This window comes from Protopterus annectens, chromosome 13.part0, assembly GCF_019279795.1.
Source record: "Protopterus annectens isolate FY-2018-M chromosome 13.part0, PAN1.0, whole genome shotgun sequence".
Taxonomy (NCBI): Eukaryota; Metazoa; Chordata; order Ceratodontiformes; family Protopteridae; genus Protopterus; species Protopterus annectens.
Window position 1 is genome coordinate 420485776 of NC_056747.1, and position 15719 is coordinate 420501494.

Genomic DNA, 15719 nt, shown 5'->3' on the forward strand with positions numbered 1-15719 from the left:
AATGGGGACTACCAGAAATAGACTTATTTGCATCCCCACACAATCACCAACTGAAAAAATTCTGCACAAGGACATACCACCCACTGGCTTGGAAAGTGGACTCCCTATCTTTCAGTTGGAAAAACCTGACAGCATATGCATTCCCACCTCTTCCTTTGATGCACAAGGTGCTACTGAAGATCAAAGAAGACCGTCCAAGGATCACTCTGATAGCTCCAGACTGGCCAAGGCAACATTGGTACCCATTACTGAGGAGTATGTCTCGGGAACAAATATGGCTTCTGTCCCTAGTTCCCTTGCTGTTAACACAGAACAACTTCAAAACCCTGCATCCAAGCCTGAAAACACTGCAACTGGCTGCCTGGAACATTGCATAAGACCAAATAACCCAGATTTATCTCAAAGGGTTAAAGACATTATCTTGGAGGCTCGCAGACCCTCAACAAGAAAAAAATTATTCAGCAAAATGGAAAAGATATCTCATTTGGAGTACTGCAAAATGAGAGAATGTGTCACTGGTAAACATAGCTAACATCCTGGAATACTTGGCACAGCTCTTCCACGACAGCCTGTCCTATTCTTCCATTAAGATTCATGCATCAGCTATTTCAGCAGAATACAACTTGGATCCTCCAGTCTTCTCACATCCTCTGCTCAGGCAGTTTCTGAGAGGAATTAAAAATGTAAAACCACCTAGGAAGCCACCATTGCCAGCATGGGACCTGAACTTTGTGCTAGAAAAGTTGATACTCCCTCCTTTCGAACCAGCGGCAACAGCAGAATTACAATACTTATCATGGAAAACTGCTTTCCTGCTTGCAATCACTTCAGCAAGAAGGGTATCTGAGCTACAGGCATTAATGGCAGTACAGCCCTTCCTGATCTTCCATCAAGATAGAGTGTCCATGAGAACTAATCCTACTTTTATGCCAAAGGTGGTCTCCAGGGTATCTTTAAATCAAGCTATCCACCTACCTACATTCTTCCCCAACCCACAGAACAGGGGAGAAAGACTGTTGCATACCTTGGATGTACATAGACAATTACGTTACTACCTGGACAGGACCAAGAGCAATAGAAAAACTGACCAGCTACTGGTAGCATATGCAACAGTTATGGAAGGAAAAGCAATTTCAAAACAGACCATCTCTAAGTGGATAGGAAATTGCATTAGATTTTGTTACTCCTACCATGGGAAGAAAACTCCAGAAAACATCAGGCCTCACTCTACAAGAGCTACAGCCACTACCACAGCTTTTCTACGAGGAGTGGCTACCAAAGACATTTTAGAGGCTGCTACTTGGACCTCCGTGCATACATTTGCCAAGCATTATAATTTACCTTTATACTCCAGATCCCGAGCAGGTTTTGCCACTGCTGTTTTGCAAGGGATCTTAACTACACCATAATTTTATTACTCCTCCTCCCCCAGTTTGGCTATGGTATTCTACCCATTTGTAAGGACTGCAGATGCATCCTTGAAGGACATAGTACAGTTTTGTACCTACCATAAATGTAGATGTCCGATAGGCATGCATCTGCAGTCAGGATTACCCACCCTCCTTCCCCTCTGTGGTACTCCTAGGGTATTTGCCCATGTTGTAGCTAGCTGGGGGAATCTATTATGGTGTATTTGTTTGTATATATGTACATACATGCTTTTTTTTTGTTTGCTCTCTACTATTTGGAACCATTTGCATTTATCCAAATTTAGCCTTCCTAGAGGGCACCTGGCATCTGGGGCAAGAAACAGAGGAAAATGGTGTTGGCTGATGCCTTTATACCCGAAGAACTGCAGCTATGACGTCGGGTGAAGTGCGACACCAACTGAGGCCAGACCCAGACTTTGGAATCCGGCCGACCGCAGGGCTGCCTGACGACAGGACAACCCATTTGTAAGGACTGCAGATGCATGCCTATCGGACATCTACATTTATGGTAGGTACAAAACTGTACTTTGTCTCACCTGACAAGCAATGCAGACTGATTCCTTAAGCATCTCTTCTGCCCACTGAGAAGTATAGCAAAAGCGTGGACAGGACTGGGGAAAAAAATGTACACCACCTCCACCCTGGCCTTCCGTGATATTAGTTACCAAACACGCATGTAAAATATGCCCCGGACCTAGTTTCACAAGCCTCCACTCTCTTGGCAACCACCCCTGACTGCTCTACCAAATCTGAGATAGCATCTGAACTTACTGGCTTCTCCGGTAGTCAGACATTCCATTAGGTGCAGTTATGATGCCTCAGAGGCCTCTGCAAGGTCTGCACCTTCTGCTTCAGTTCTCCGCAGATAATCTTGGCTTTGCTTACAAACATTCCCTGAGGATTTCAAATCTAAAATTATGGATGCCCCATTAGACCATAATCTTTTGTTGACAAACAATCTGCAGAGATTTTTTTCAAAATCTGCAGGAGAAAATTAAGGAGCTGCAGGACATCAAACATTTGCTTGTCTCTCCTATTTCCAAGTATTACAGGAATTATCCTGCAAAAACTTGTCAGGAGAACTCCTTCCTCTGGTACATCTCTTCTACCAGGCACAGAAGAGGAAGCGGGAGACAAACCTACTCCAGTCCTACTTCTCAACCTACCTCAAGACAGCCTTTTCAGGATAGAAGTGCGCCCAACAATGCATGTCTGCCGTGCCCGTCTACCTTGTCAACCTGCCTACCCCACTGCCACCTCTTTTGGAAAAAAGTCTCATCAGACCAGTGGGTACTGACGATCATTCAAAATGGATACTTCCTTTCTTGGAAGGAAAAACAGATCCCAGGACCCATCCTGTTTCCACCCAAAAATCAGATTCACCTTTTTCCTCGCATTCTACTAGACCTCCAAAGATTAGGAACAATAGAACCAGTCCCTCCAGGGCAGGAAGGAAGAGGATTTTACTCAAGATTCTTTTCTGGTCCCCAATAAAGATGGGCCTTGGAGGCCAATACTAGATCTATCCTTCCTAAACCAATTCCTAAAAGTACCATCTTTCATAGGTTGATACTAGGCTATCTGCCCTAGGGCATTTACAAGCCTAGCCAGAGTGTGTTTGGCTTTCGCCACCCTTCTTAGATTAGTTGACTGTGCCTCTGTATAGTAGGTCACAGAAGATAGCCCATTTAAGGTTAGTTTACCGTGCCTCTGTCTAGCAGTGACACAGAAGAGATCCCAGGGGTAAATTTACGATCTCCCGTCCAAACGTCAAGATTCTTCTTGAAGAGGGTCATTGAGTGGCTGTCTGACATGGATTTGGATTTTGTTCCAGAGTGAGAGGAGCCTCTGGGATATGAATCTGTCCCTCCAGCATGTTCTATTTATTTCTGTGCTGAGGTTTAAGTCACTGGACCGTGTAGTTCTGGTGTATTTGGATTTCTTGAGGTGGAGCATGTCCATTAATTCTGCGTTGGACATGGCTTTATACGTCGGGCACAGATCGCCTCTGAGTAGGCGGTAAGCAACTGAGTAGAGCTGGAGTTTCTTTAGCATAACTGCGTAGGGCATCTGTTTGAGTCCCTTGATCCTCTTGGTGAGGTACTTTTGGGGTCTTTCTAGTTGTAGCAGATGTCTGGTAAGGTACATCCCAAATGGGGCATTGTATTCAATTATGGGCCTGATGAGTAGAGGGGCACAGTGACCTCTCTTGATCTAGATGTGAACCCCTTCGTGATAAGGTGGGCTATATAGAATGTCTTTCTAACCACTTTGGCAATGTGATTGTCAAAGGAGAGATTGCAATCTACTTGGGTCCCCAAATCCCTAATTACTTCCGTACTTAATGGATTAGCACCTATGTGGTAATTTGTGGGCACTTTGTTTTTCCCAAAGGGGATGACTATGCACTTTTAGGCATTTAGCTTTAGGCCATGGCTCTGGCACCAGTTATCCGTCTCTGAGACCTTTTTGGAGGATGCTTGTGTCAGCCGGCGAGTCGATTATGGCCCCCAGTTTGCAGTCATCTGCAAACTTGGTCAGCCATAGTCCTCCTGTGGTTAGCCTGTACCTGAGAGAAATATATACCGAACAAGAGAGGTCCCAGGACTGAGCCTTGTAGGACGCCACTTGTAACTGGTTTAGAGTCGGACATGGTACCTGCAATTCTGACCATGTGGGTTCTATCCCTAAGCCAGTTTGCAACCCATCTTGTGATATAGGGGTTGATATTTAAGCTGGTGAGCTTATTTATGATGCCCGAGTGGGGTATTGTGTCAAAGGCTTTTGCAAGGTCAAGGTAGGCTGTGTGGACTACCTTCCCTTCGTCTATGGCCTTGGTGACTGTTTCAAAGAAATTGACCAGGTTCAAGAGGCAAGATCTGCCCTTAAAGCCGAATTGGGTAGGATCCAGTGTTTGGAGGTTCCCAATGTCTTTGTTTATGATTTCCATGATGATACGCTCCATAGCTTTGCAGACCAGGCTAGTTAGGCTTATAGGGCGATAGTTTCCAGGGTCCGTTGTGGCACCACCTTTATGGAGTGGGACCACTGTTGCTGTACACCATTCTTTGGGTACATATCCTGTTGTAAGGCTGAGACTGAACAGTGATTTTAAATGAGGGTTCAGTTCTTCTTGGAGCTCATGTAAAACGCAGCCCGGGACACCATCCGGTCCCATTGATGCTGTGTTTTTTGCTTTGGAGAGGGCAGCTCTCACCTGTGCATCTGTGATGTCAGGGAGGCTACACTCTGTCGGGATAGTCATTTGCTCATTGGGGGGGGGGTTTGCACTGAACCTGTCTGCCAGGATGTTGGCAATGTCTGTGGGTTCAGTGTATTTTTTGTCATTTTGCACTAACTCAGAGCATATCTGGGATTTTCCACCCAGGTTTCTGACATAACTAAAGAAAACCTTGTGATTATCTTTAGCGTCTTGTGCAGTTTTTCTTTTGAAACTAGCCTTAGATGATTTTATGAGGGATCTTAGTTTCTTGCTAGTACTGATCAGAGTTGCCTTCCCTTTCAGGGATTTTGCTCTATCATGTAGTAGTTTCCTCCTTCTGTTGTACAGCTTATTTATGGCTGGGGTCCACCAGACAGGTCTCCTGCCTTTGGAGGAGTGTGTCTTGGTTTTATTTGGGATAGCACGATCCATGCATTCCTGTAGGTATCCATAGAATGCGTTTGTAAAGGATTCTGCGGTTTGGGCTGTATTTTCCACTGGCCCTGGGGCTTTGAAGGATTCCACCTCGGTTTTGAGAAGTGGGAAGTTTGCTTTTGAGAAGTTTTTGACCGTGGTTTCCTTTGCTGGGGGTGGGGGATGGGATATGGATGTCCATAGTGATTAATTTATGGTCAGATGTTACCAATGAGGGGTATACCTCTGGTATGGAACATAGTCCCCATGTTGGTGATGATCAGGTCCAATATGCTTTCCCCTCTTGTGGGAGTGGTGACCAGTTCCATAGCATTTGAGTTTATAAATTTAGGGAACCGTTGGGCTAGGGTGTTGGGGCTTGAGTAGTGCTCGCAGTCTGTTTGTCACCCAATATAATGGTGTTTGGAGAGACCTTCATATTCTTCAGTGTCTTAAGGAAAGCCGAGTGGGGTTCCTGAGTTTGGGTGGGTGGTCTGTAGCAGGCTACAAACTGGAAGGCAGTTTTGCCCACTGTTAGTTGCACATGGATGGTCTCAGATGCTTCGTGCAGTGCCACTAGCCTGGAGGTATGGTCATCTTTGATGAATATTGATACTCCCCCTCCTCTTGTGGTTCGGTCCGAGTTTTGGGGCCGAAAAGCATGGTATGAGGTATAGCCTGGTAGTGCTGGGGTGCTCTCGGGAGACTTGAATCAGGTTTCTGTTACTGCACAGATATCGATATTCTCCATACTGAGGAGAGTCTCGAGTGCGTGCATCTTGAGGTTTAGACTTCTGGCATTGAGCAGCATTACCCTTAGTTTCTTTTTCCTTGTGTTGTCTAAGGAGGTGGGTTTGTCTTTTGAGCCTTGCCTAAAAAAGGCACTATGGGGGTGGCAGCCTTGGCCAGTATTCGAAAACCCAGGGGTGACAGGTGCAAGCCGTCCCTAGCGAAGCAACGTGGCTTGTCAAGCATGTCATCCCAGGCTGACAGACACTGGATCCCCTTTGAGTGACGCCAATACTTTAGCCAATTGTTGAAATTGATCATTTTGTCTTTATACTGTGGTATCATTCTTGGTGAGGGTAAGATGCTACTCAAGGTCAGGGTCATACCGGCCTGGGCCACATGATCAGAGAGCTCCTCTGTCTCTCCATGTAATCCAGGGAGGTACGTCTCATGCATGGACAATGACAGAGTCATATTTGTACTTGCTTTGGGAGTGACCTGAGTGCTTGTGTTATGTGGTGGAGCCTGGCACCCGACAGGCAGCTTACAGTGACCTTCTCCTTGTTCAGCCTGGTGAGAGGGACGTCAGTGTGTCTGACAATAGTCACCTATTACAAGTGTATTAGGTGTGTTTAGCTTTAAGGGCTGTGACTTTGTGGCACACTGACTTTGTGAATGATGTGCTACGTGGGTATTGTTGTGGGGTAGCAGTTGCTTGGATGTCTGCTTTGGAGGTCTCTGTTGCTTGGGCAGATTTTTATTTAGAGCCTCCGAGTATATTTTTGTGTGTTTGTGTTTGGTTTGCTGTTGCGATAGGTCTATGTGAGACTGGATTTGTGATGTGTGTGATTACCTTCTCCTCCAGACTGACCGTGCCAGTACTATGTTGAGAGAGATCATTCTCTAGTTTGGCTATATAGTTGCATCTCTCACATATATTTGAGCTTGTTGGGAAGAGGAGAGGGTGGTCTGTGTACATAAGGCACTTGTAACATTGCCTCAAGATTCCCATATTCACCAGGTGGACTGGAGAGTAAACCTGAAACTGACTTTTGGACATGCCAGAATAGTCTAAGGAATTACTTTTTGACTTGATCAAAAAGGACCAATAGGGAGCCAAGTATTTAAAGGGAGTATAAGAGGGTGTCGTGCTTTAGTTTATTAGTGCTTACTTATAAGAAAGTTATCCTAGCTACTGCTGGGTTTTAGAAGGAAAATAGAGTGCTTGCTTTGAGATTTGGAACAGTTCTAAGGGGAAAAAGTGAAGAGCAGAGTTTGTGGAGCCGGGAATACTTTAAACCTGATTAAGCGGCGCTGCCTGATGCTCCGCTATGCACAAAAAACGCGCAAAAGAGGGTTTTAAGAGAGGGGGATCAAGGAGTTTGGAATTGACCCAAAATGGCCAATAAAACTACAGTTTCTAGGCAGTAACCACTCCCATAGGGGCAGGCAGGCTGTTCAGTATTTACCACTACCACTGATGAACACAGAGACTTCCCTTTAGCCCAAGCAAGCAATGGCCTCCAAGAAACTTACAAACAGTTCAGAACAGCAAATCTGTAACTGAACTTTTTTTTTAAATTTCAGAAAGTGGGGGGAAAGCAAGATTTTTTTTTGGGGGGGGGGGTTGTTTTGTTTAAAGATAGCAGAGATATACAAGTAGCAACAAGTTAGAACAGTGCAATAAATGACCTCACACTTTAGTGCTAGGCCAGAGACAGGTAAAATGCAAGTTTTAAGAAAAAACTATTTTTAAATAAGTGCAACACAGGAAATGCAGTAAACAGACTCTAGATGTGTTCTAAATACAGTTCCTAATACAGATATCAAGTTTAGCAAGCTGGAAAATGCCAAAAAGTAGGTGGCAATGCAGAAATCTTAACAATCTGAAGAAAAATACTTAATCTCAAAAGTGGCTCCTTTCTTCTCAAAGCATTTTCTCCTCTTGGTGGGTGCTTCACCAACAGCCAACAATTTCAGAATGTTATCCGTTCAAAATCCTCTCCCTTTAATACCATCCCAGGCCTACATGGCCCCACTAGATCTAAAGGAGGCTTACCTCCATATTCCCATAAAACCCTCCAGGAGAAAACTCTTAGTACTGGACCCTGCTCTCGTTTTCAGTTTACAGCCTTGTCTACTCCACCCAGGGTATTCACAAAATGTCTATCTCTAGCCATTGCCTACTGCAGGATGAAAGGTGTCCAAATCTATCTGTACCTAGACTACATTCTCCATCTAGCAGAAACAAAAGATCTCCAAAATCATGTCCGGTTTACCACCTCCCTTCTGCAAAACTTGGGTTTCACTCTGAACTTAAACAAATCCTCCTTGCTCCTGCAGCAAGACAAAATCTTTCTGGGCTGCAGGATCAGGACAGACCTGATGCGGGCTTTCCTTCCCCAGGACAGAGTCCTGTCCTTCTCCAGTCATTTCCAAAATCTTTTACTAACTCCCAGATATATGCAAGACAATTCCTGCAACTCCTGGGGCTGATGGCAGCCACCATCCCTATGCTTCCCTTAGCAAGGATGCACATGTGGAAGTTCAGTGGTACCTGAAAAACATGTGGTCACAACACCAACACTTTCTAGAGCAACGAATTCCCATTCTGCCCTGCCTCAAAATAGAACTAAGTTGGTGGATTCAACAAATCCTTCACAACCTGGGACTAACGCTTCAAATCCCCTTCCCAACCCAACCCAACATATGCATACAGATGCATCAGACCTAGGGTGGGAAGCCACCTGCAGAGGTTTCAGGGTACAGGAGGCATGGAATCTTACTCTTCAAAAGAAGCATATCAGTGTAAGGGAAATGACTGCAGATGTTCTTCGTGTTTCACTGTTGCAGTGATCGCTTTTAGGTTATCTGCCTGCAGGTAGCCCTCAGTTGGCCTGAATACCAGAGTCTTGGGATTTCTGCGTCGGATGCTGTTGCTTCTTCCATGACATCAAGTCGTCGGGGGTATAAAACATGCAGCCGACGCCATTACATCAGCTTTTCTTGCCATGCAGTTTTTGAAGCAGAAGCAGTTCGCAAGTGCCTGTCGGCCGCCTCCTGAAATTTTCTTTTTTCGAGTTTCAGACCTGAAGTCTTAAGATAAGTACCCCGTTGAGGATCCTTTTTTCTTCCTCTAACCGATGTCAGAAAATGTTAATAATTGTCTTGCCTGTGGAAAGCAAATACCTCTGAGATTTTCATTCTTACTGTGTCACTTGTTTAGGCACAGACCACGACGTTCCTCGCTGTCAGTTTTGTGCCTTGTTCAACGCCCGAACTATTCGTCGTCGGGCTATTTTTGTCGCTAAATTCTTTTGCTTTCTTTCTCCGTATTCCAAAATGGCTTTGATAAGCCATCTGACTACCGATCTTCCGGAAAAAAACGTAAGGATAAAGACAGACTGCATAGGTCCAAAACTGCTGACTAGGCTTCCGTTTAAGCTAGTCGCCAGTCTGTCGGTACTCGGTGAGGTGCTTTTGCAGCCCCTGACACCCGCTTCTACAGATTTGCAGGCTTCTACTGAGACCCATTCTGAGTCCGGTATGCCGCAAGATGCTTAGACTCTGGAACCTGCGGGTGTCTCTACCTTGCATGGGTCCGGAGCCGCTGTGCAGGCACCGGCTTCTGAGGGTGTGTTCAGGCCTTCTGGTTTTCATATTAAACAGTCGACTTTGTTTCAAACCAAATGTACCAAATTTCTCAGGGCCACAGTTTCCACTATGCCTAGGAAACTGACTACTAAAGAGCATTCTCAGGCCCACATGCCTTAAAAACAAATGCTTAGAATGGGGTCAAAAAGACCAAGAACCGAGTTTCCTTCTGATTCTTCAGATCATGAGTCTGTTGACTCTGATCCTTCTGATTACCCAGACATACCCTTATCTACTTATGAGGATTCCGATGCAGAGGTTTCCATTCCCTCTGCTTCCCCACCAGAAGATTTTTCTTTTGGTGAAACCCTGCGTATCCTTAGAGAGCGTTTCCACTAGGAGTGCTAGGACTACCCTCAGTCCAAAAAGAGACTCAGGGAATTTATAAATTTGCCTCCGCACAGGCCTCTAGCTATCCCTCCTGTTCTGGAAATTGTAGATGATGTCTTCTTGGAATCCAACATTACCCCTGATACTTTGCCTCCAGTTCCCAGGAAACCTGACTGGTACTACAGAGTACCTGACTCCCACAAATTCCTCTTTGAGAATCTTACTGCAGATCCAAAGACCATTTCCCAGGGACATAAAGGCATTAAGGCTACAACAGCCAAAAACCCTATCCCTTCAGACAGGGACTCTAGGGCTTTAGACAGATGGGGTAAGAAATGGCTTTAAATTGCCGGTTTCATATGTTAAAGTATCAGTAACATATTATGGAGCTAATTAAACAGAAAATTATGTTGATTCCTGATTGTGCAGAACATAAAGATTTACAAGAGTTAATGCATTCTGCTAACCAAGTTGGAAAACATACTTTGTAATGTGGTTTGATGCCTTAGAAGCATCTTGCAGGGCTGCTGTCACTGGGTCTGTTCTTAGAAGGCATGCCTGGCTTAAGGAACAAATCTTGCCAGACCATGTCAAAGCAAAATTACTAGATGCACCATTAAACCAAAAGCACCTCTTTGGCAATAAAGCAGAAGTCATCCTCAAAAAGATGGAGGAAAAAGCTAAATCTATGCAAACTGTTAGATTTCCTACAGGTACAGCCACCTAGATTCAGTAGGCATTGGCCTTCTAAAAACTGGCCCTTTCCAGTCCTTCCCAGACCTTCTCAGTCAAAACCCAGGGGCAACAGACCATCAAGATTACAGTCTCAGGGTATGCACAGATCTAGGCAATAGAGTGCTCACACCTCTAAAACGGGGAGTAGTAAGATGGCGTCCTTTGGTAAAATCTCGCAATGACTTATCCTTAACTCTTTCAAGCCTTGCCCAAGTACTTGCACCCTTAGGAGGAAAATTTGCCCTGCATGCAAAAAACTGGGAGTACATCACCCAGGACAGATGGGTCTTGGACATTGTATCCCAGGGATACAGATTCTACTTCCACTCACTGCCAACCCCAAGCGGATGGCCAGACCTTCTCCCAAACCAGTGGGCAGAGGCCTAAAAGCAAGTACTTTCTCTTCTCAGTATCAAGGCTATTCAACCTGTCCCAGCAGAGCAAAGGGGACAAGGTTTTTACTCCAGACTTTCTGGTACCCAGGAAAGAAAACTCTTGGCACCCTATCATGGATCTGTCTATTCTCAACACCTTCCTGATGGTCCCAAGGTTCAAAATGCTTACTCTCTAACAGCTGTTTCCTATGCTAGCCAAGCACTCCTGGCTAGCCATCCTAGGCTTGAAAGACGCTTATCCGCACTTCCCCATAAGGGAATCTTGCAGGAAATATCTACGTTTCAGAGCAGCCTCTATGCATTATCATATTTTCTTTGTGTTTCACTTTTGCAGTCATCACAGCTGGGTTATGTGCCTGCAGGTAGCCCTCAGCCAGCCTGAATACCAGAGTCTTCAGATACCTGCGTCGGATGCGGTCTCTTCTTCCATGACATCAGCCGACACCATTACATCAGACTTTCTTTCCGTGTGGTGCCCAAAGCAGAAGCAGTTCGCAAATGCCGGTCAGCCGACTCCTGAAATTTTTATTTGAGTTTTAGATCCGAAGTCTTCAAAAATAAGTACCCAGTTGGGGATCCTTTTTCTTGCTCCAACTGATGTCAGTAAAAATTAACAATTGTCTTACCTGTGGAAAGCAAATACCTCAGAGATTTTCATTCATACTGCATCCCCTGTTTAGGCCCAGACCATGATGTAGCTCACTGTCGGTTTTGTGCCTTGTTCAACCCCCGAACTATTAGTCGTCGAGCTAGCTTTGCAGCAAATTACTTTCTTACGCTGTATTAGTACTCGGAAATGACTTTGTTAAGCCATCCGACTACCGATCTTCCGAAAAAAACGTAAGGATAAAGACAGAGACCGCATAGCTCCAAAACTGCTGACGACGCTTCCGTTAAGCTAGTCGCCAGTCTGCCGGTACTCAGTGAGGTGCTTTCGCAGCCCCTAATACCCACTACTTCAGATTCGCTGGCATCTACTGAGACCCATTCGGAGTCCGGTATGCTGCGAGATGCTTCTTCGACTATGGAACATGCGGATGGGTCCGGAGCTGCTGTGCAGACACCGGCTTCTGAGGGCGTTTTCAGGCCTACAGACTTGCATTTTAAACAGACGCCATCATCTTCATCTAGGCCTATAACTCGCACCATGCCTAGAAAACCGACGACCAAACCACAGGCCCATATACCTGAAAAAAAAATGCTTAGAATGGCTGAAGACCTTATTACCTTAATTAGGGGGAGCCGTCCCCCTCTAACAGACCTAGAACTGATTTTCCTTCTGATTCTTCTGATCAGGAATCTGATATTTCTGCTCCTTCTGATTACCAGGATTTGCCCTTATCTACCTATGAGGATTCTGATGCAGAGGATTCCATTCCCTCTGCTTCCACTCCAGTGGGTTTTTCTTTTGGTGAAAACTTGCACACTCTTAAGGAGCATTTCCAGTGGGAAAGCCAGGATTATTCTGACTCCAAAAAGAGACTTGGGGAATTTTTACTCCTTCCTCAACACAGGCCTCTTAGCTATCCCTCCTGTACTGGTCATTGTAGATGATGCTTTGTTGGAATCCGCCTTTCCCCAGACACTTTACCTCCAGCTCCCAGAAAACCTGACCGGTATTACAGGGTACCCGACTCTCACAAGATGTTCATGTTTCACTGCTGCAGTCATTACTCTTGGGTTATCCTGCTGGCAGGCTACACACAGTCTGCCTGAATTCCAAAGTCCTGATTGGGCATTGGTTCCTGTCGCCTTTTCCCTGACGTCAGTGCGCCAGGGGTATAAAAGATGCAGCCGACGCCATTTTCTTCAGTCTTTCTTGCCACATGGTGCCCGAAGCAAAAGCAGGTGGCAAGTGCCAGTCGGCCGACTCCTGAGATTTTCAAATCCGAATTTCAGAACCAAAGTCTTCATTAAAGCTATGTACCCCATTGGGGAAACTTTTTTCTTTTTCCAGACCGATGTCAGAAAAAGTTAATTGTATTTCTTGTGGGAAGCAAATACCTCATAAGGATTTTCATTCTTACTGCATTCCTTGCGTAGGCCCTGACCACGACGTTGCTAGCTGTCGGTTTTGTGCTAGATTTAACCAATGCACTATTAAGCGTTGGTTCGATTTTGCATTTCATTACCTTGGCCGAAGATTTAACTATATAATGCCGTCGGAACAGCCGACGACCGGAGTTTACATAAAACTTAAGGACAAGGAAAAGGATAGGCATCGGAGGTCCAAAACTGACGACGAGGCCTCCGTTAGGCCAGTCGCCGGTTCTCAGTGAGGCGCTTTCGCAGCCCCTGGCGCCCGCTATCTCAGAGCCACAGGCCGCTTCTGACTCCCACGTGGAGCCGACTGGGCCTCTGGATACTCAAGGTATTGGACACTCGGAAATCATTCCCTCAGATGGGTCTGGAGCCGCTGAGCAGGCATCGGCTTCTGAGGGTGTCTTCAGACCTGCACAGTTATCTGTTAAACCATCTTCAGCTTCAAAGACTAAAGCAGCTCTAAAGACAAATAAACAAGTGCAGCATTCTCCTACTCAGCCTTCCATGCCTAAAAAACAGATGCTTAAAATGGCCGAAGACCTAATTACTTTGATCAGGGGTTCCCATCCCCCTCCTGATAAGAGGCCTAGGCAAGAGACAGAATATGATTCTTCTGATCAGGTTTCCATTTCGAATTTTATCTGATTCCTCTTCTGAACAGGGATATTTTCTTCTTCCCTATGAGGATTCTGATGCTGAAGAATACATTCCTTCAGCCTCTCCTTCTGAGGATTATTCCTGTGAGGAAACCCTGCATACCATGAGGGAGCATTTCCACTGGGAGAGCCAAGATTATTCAGAATCTAAGAAAAGGCTCAGACTTTCTGCTACTACCTCAGCACAGACCCCTTGCTATTCCACCTGTTCTAGACATTGTAGATGATGTATTTTCAGTCTCTGGCCTGTCCCCTGACTCTACCCCCTGCACCTGCTAAGCCAGACAGATATTACAGGGTCCCAGACTCTCATAAATTCCTATATAAAAACCCCGCTGCTGACCCAGAAACTATATCTCAGAGTCCCAAAGGGGTCAAAGCTTCCACTGCATAAAAACCTGTACCCTCTGATAGAGATTCTAGGGCACTGGACAGATGGGGGGGGGGGAGTTTACACTTCTGCTACCTTGGCTGTAAGGGTTTTAAATTGTCAGTTTCATATGCTTAAATATCAGCAATATTTATTGTCACTGCTTAAACAGAAAATGACAAATTTTGAAGGTTCAGAGAACAAGGAAATGCAAGATTTATTGCATGCTGCTGAACAAGTGGGAAAGCATACTTTGCACTGTGGTTATGATTCACTGGAGGCCTCTTGCAGGGCCGCTGTTACAGGTTCTGTTATTAGAAGGCATGCTTGGTTAAAGGAACAGAATCTGCCTGATCATGTTAAAGCAAAATTATTAGATGCTCCATTACAGCATGATACTTTATTTGGTGCTAAAGTAGAAGAGGTGTTGAAGAAAATGGAGGATAAAGCGAAATCCATGCAGACAGTTAAGGATTTCTTGCAGGTACAGCCACCCAGATTTAGCAGGAACTGGCCTTCAAAAAATTGGTCCTTTCCAGTGTCAGACAGGCCACAAAGAGACAGATACAGACATCCCAGAGGCAGATCTCAGCCCCAAGGCTCATACAGGCCTAAACAATGGGGTGCACCTACCTCCAAAAGCGGAGAAGACAAATCATAACCTTACAGGAAACAGTCCCAATGACTTCACTCTGCCAGATCCAAGCACTTTTCTTTTGGCAGCCCCCTTAGGGGGAAAACTATCACTTTTTTCACCAAATTGGCAAATGATTACCCAAGACAATTGGGTCTTGAACATAGTGTCCTAAGGCTACAGTTTCCACTTTCACACCCTACCAAGGGCAAAAGGTATGCCACACCTGCCACACAATCAATGGGCAGAGGCACAAAAGCAAATTACAGCCCTCATGGACATGAGGGCCATTCAACAAGTACCACAACAAGAGCAGGGGCAAGGATTTTACTCGAGACTTTTCTTGGTGCCCAGAAAGGACAAAACCTGGAGACCAATACTGGACCTATCTATACTAAACATGTTTCTGGAAGTTCCAAAATTCAAGATGTTGACTCTACAGCAGCTACTGCCCATGCTGGGCAAAAAGGCTTGGCTCGTAACTTTGGACCTAAAGAGGCATACCTGCATGTCCCAATCAGACAATCTTGCAGAAGATTCCTCAGATTCATAGCTGGCTCAGTGCACTACCAATGCTCTGCACTGCCCTTTGGCTTATCTACTGCGCCCAGGGTCTTCACAAAATGCCTGGCACCAGTAATTGCATTTTGCGGACAAAGAGGAATTCAAATATATCCCTACTTGGACGACTGCCTTATTCAAGCAGAGAACAAAGACAGTTTTCTAAAACATCTGGTGTTTGTAAAAAGATTATTAATTTGCCTAGGGTACACAGTAAACGAAAAGAAATCAAAACTAATACCCTCTCAAGAGATAATATTCCTGGGTGCAAGCTTAAATACAACTGCCCAGATGGCTTATCTCATGCCAGAAGAACAAAGGCAACTGACTTCTTACTTAAAAAAAATTGGCAACACGCACCCAGTTATCTGCAAGGAAAATCCTGCAGGCCTTGGGCTTCATGGCATCCTGCATTCTACTAATTCCATATGCCAGACTGCATATGAGGAAACTACAATGGTATCTAAAAAGTGTTTGGACTCAGCATTGCTACAGCCTGGAGACAGTAATTACCCTCATTCCCTGCCTGCAACAGGAGTTTCGAT

The 15719-nt window shown here is 45.3% G+C and overlaps 1 protein-coding gene across 1 annotated transcript in view; it reads left to right on the forward strand.

Annotated features, from left to right (window-relative positions):
• The window catches only part of BAZ1B (bromodomain adjacent to zinc finger domain 1B), a 2173382-nt gene that overhangs the window by 1713458 nt on the left and 444205 nt on the right, over nucleotides 1-15719 (forward strand). The window lies entirely within an intron of this gene.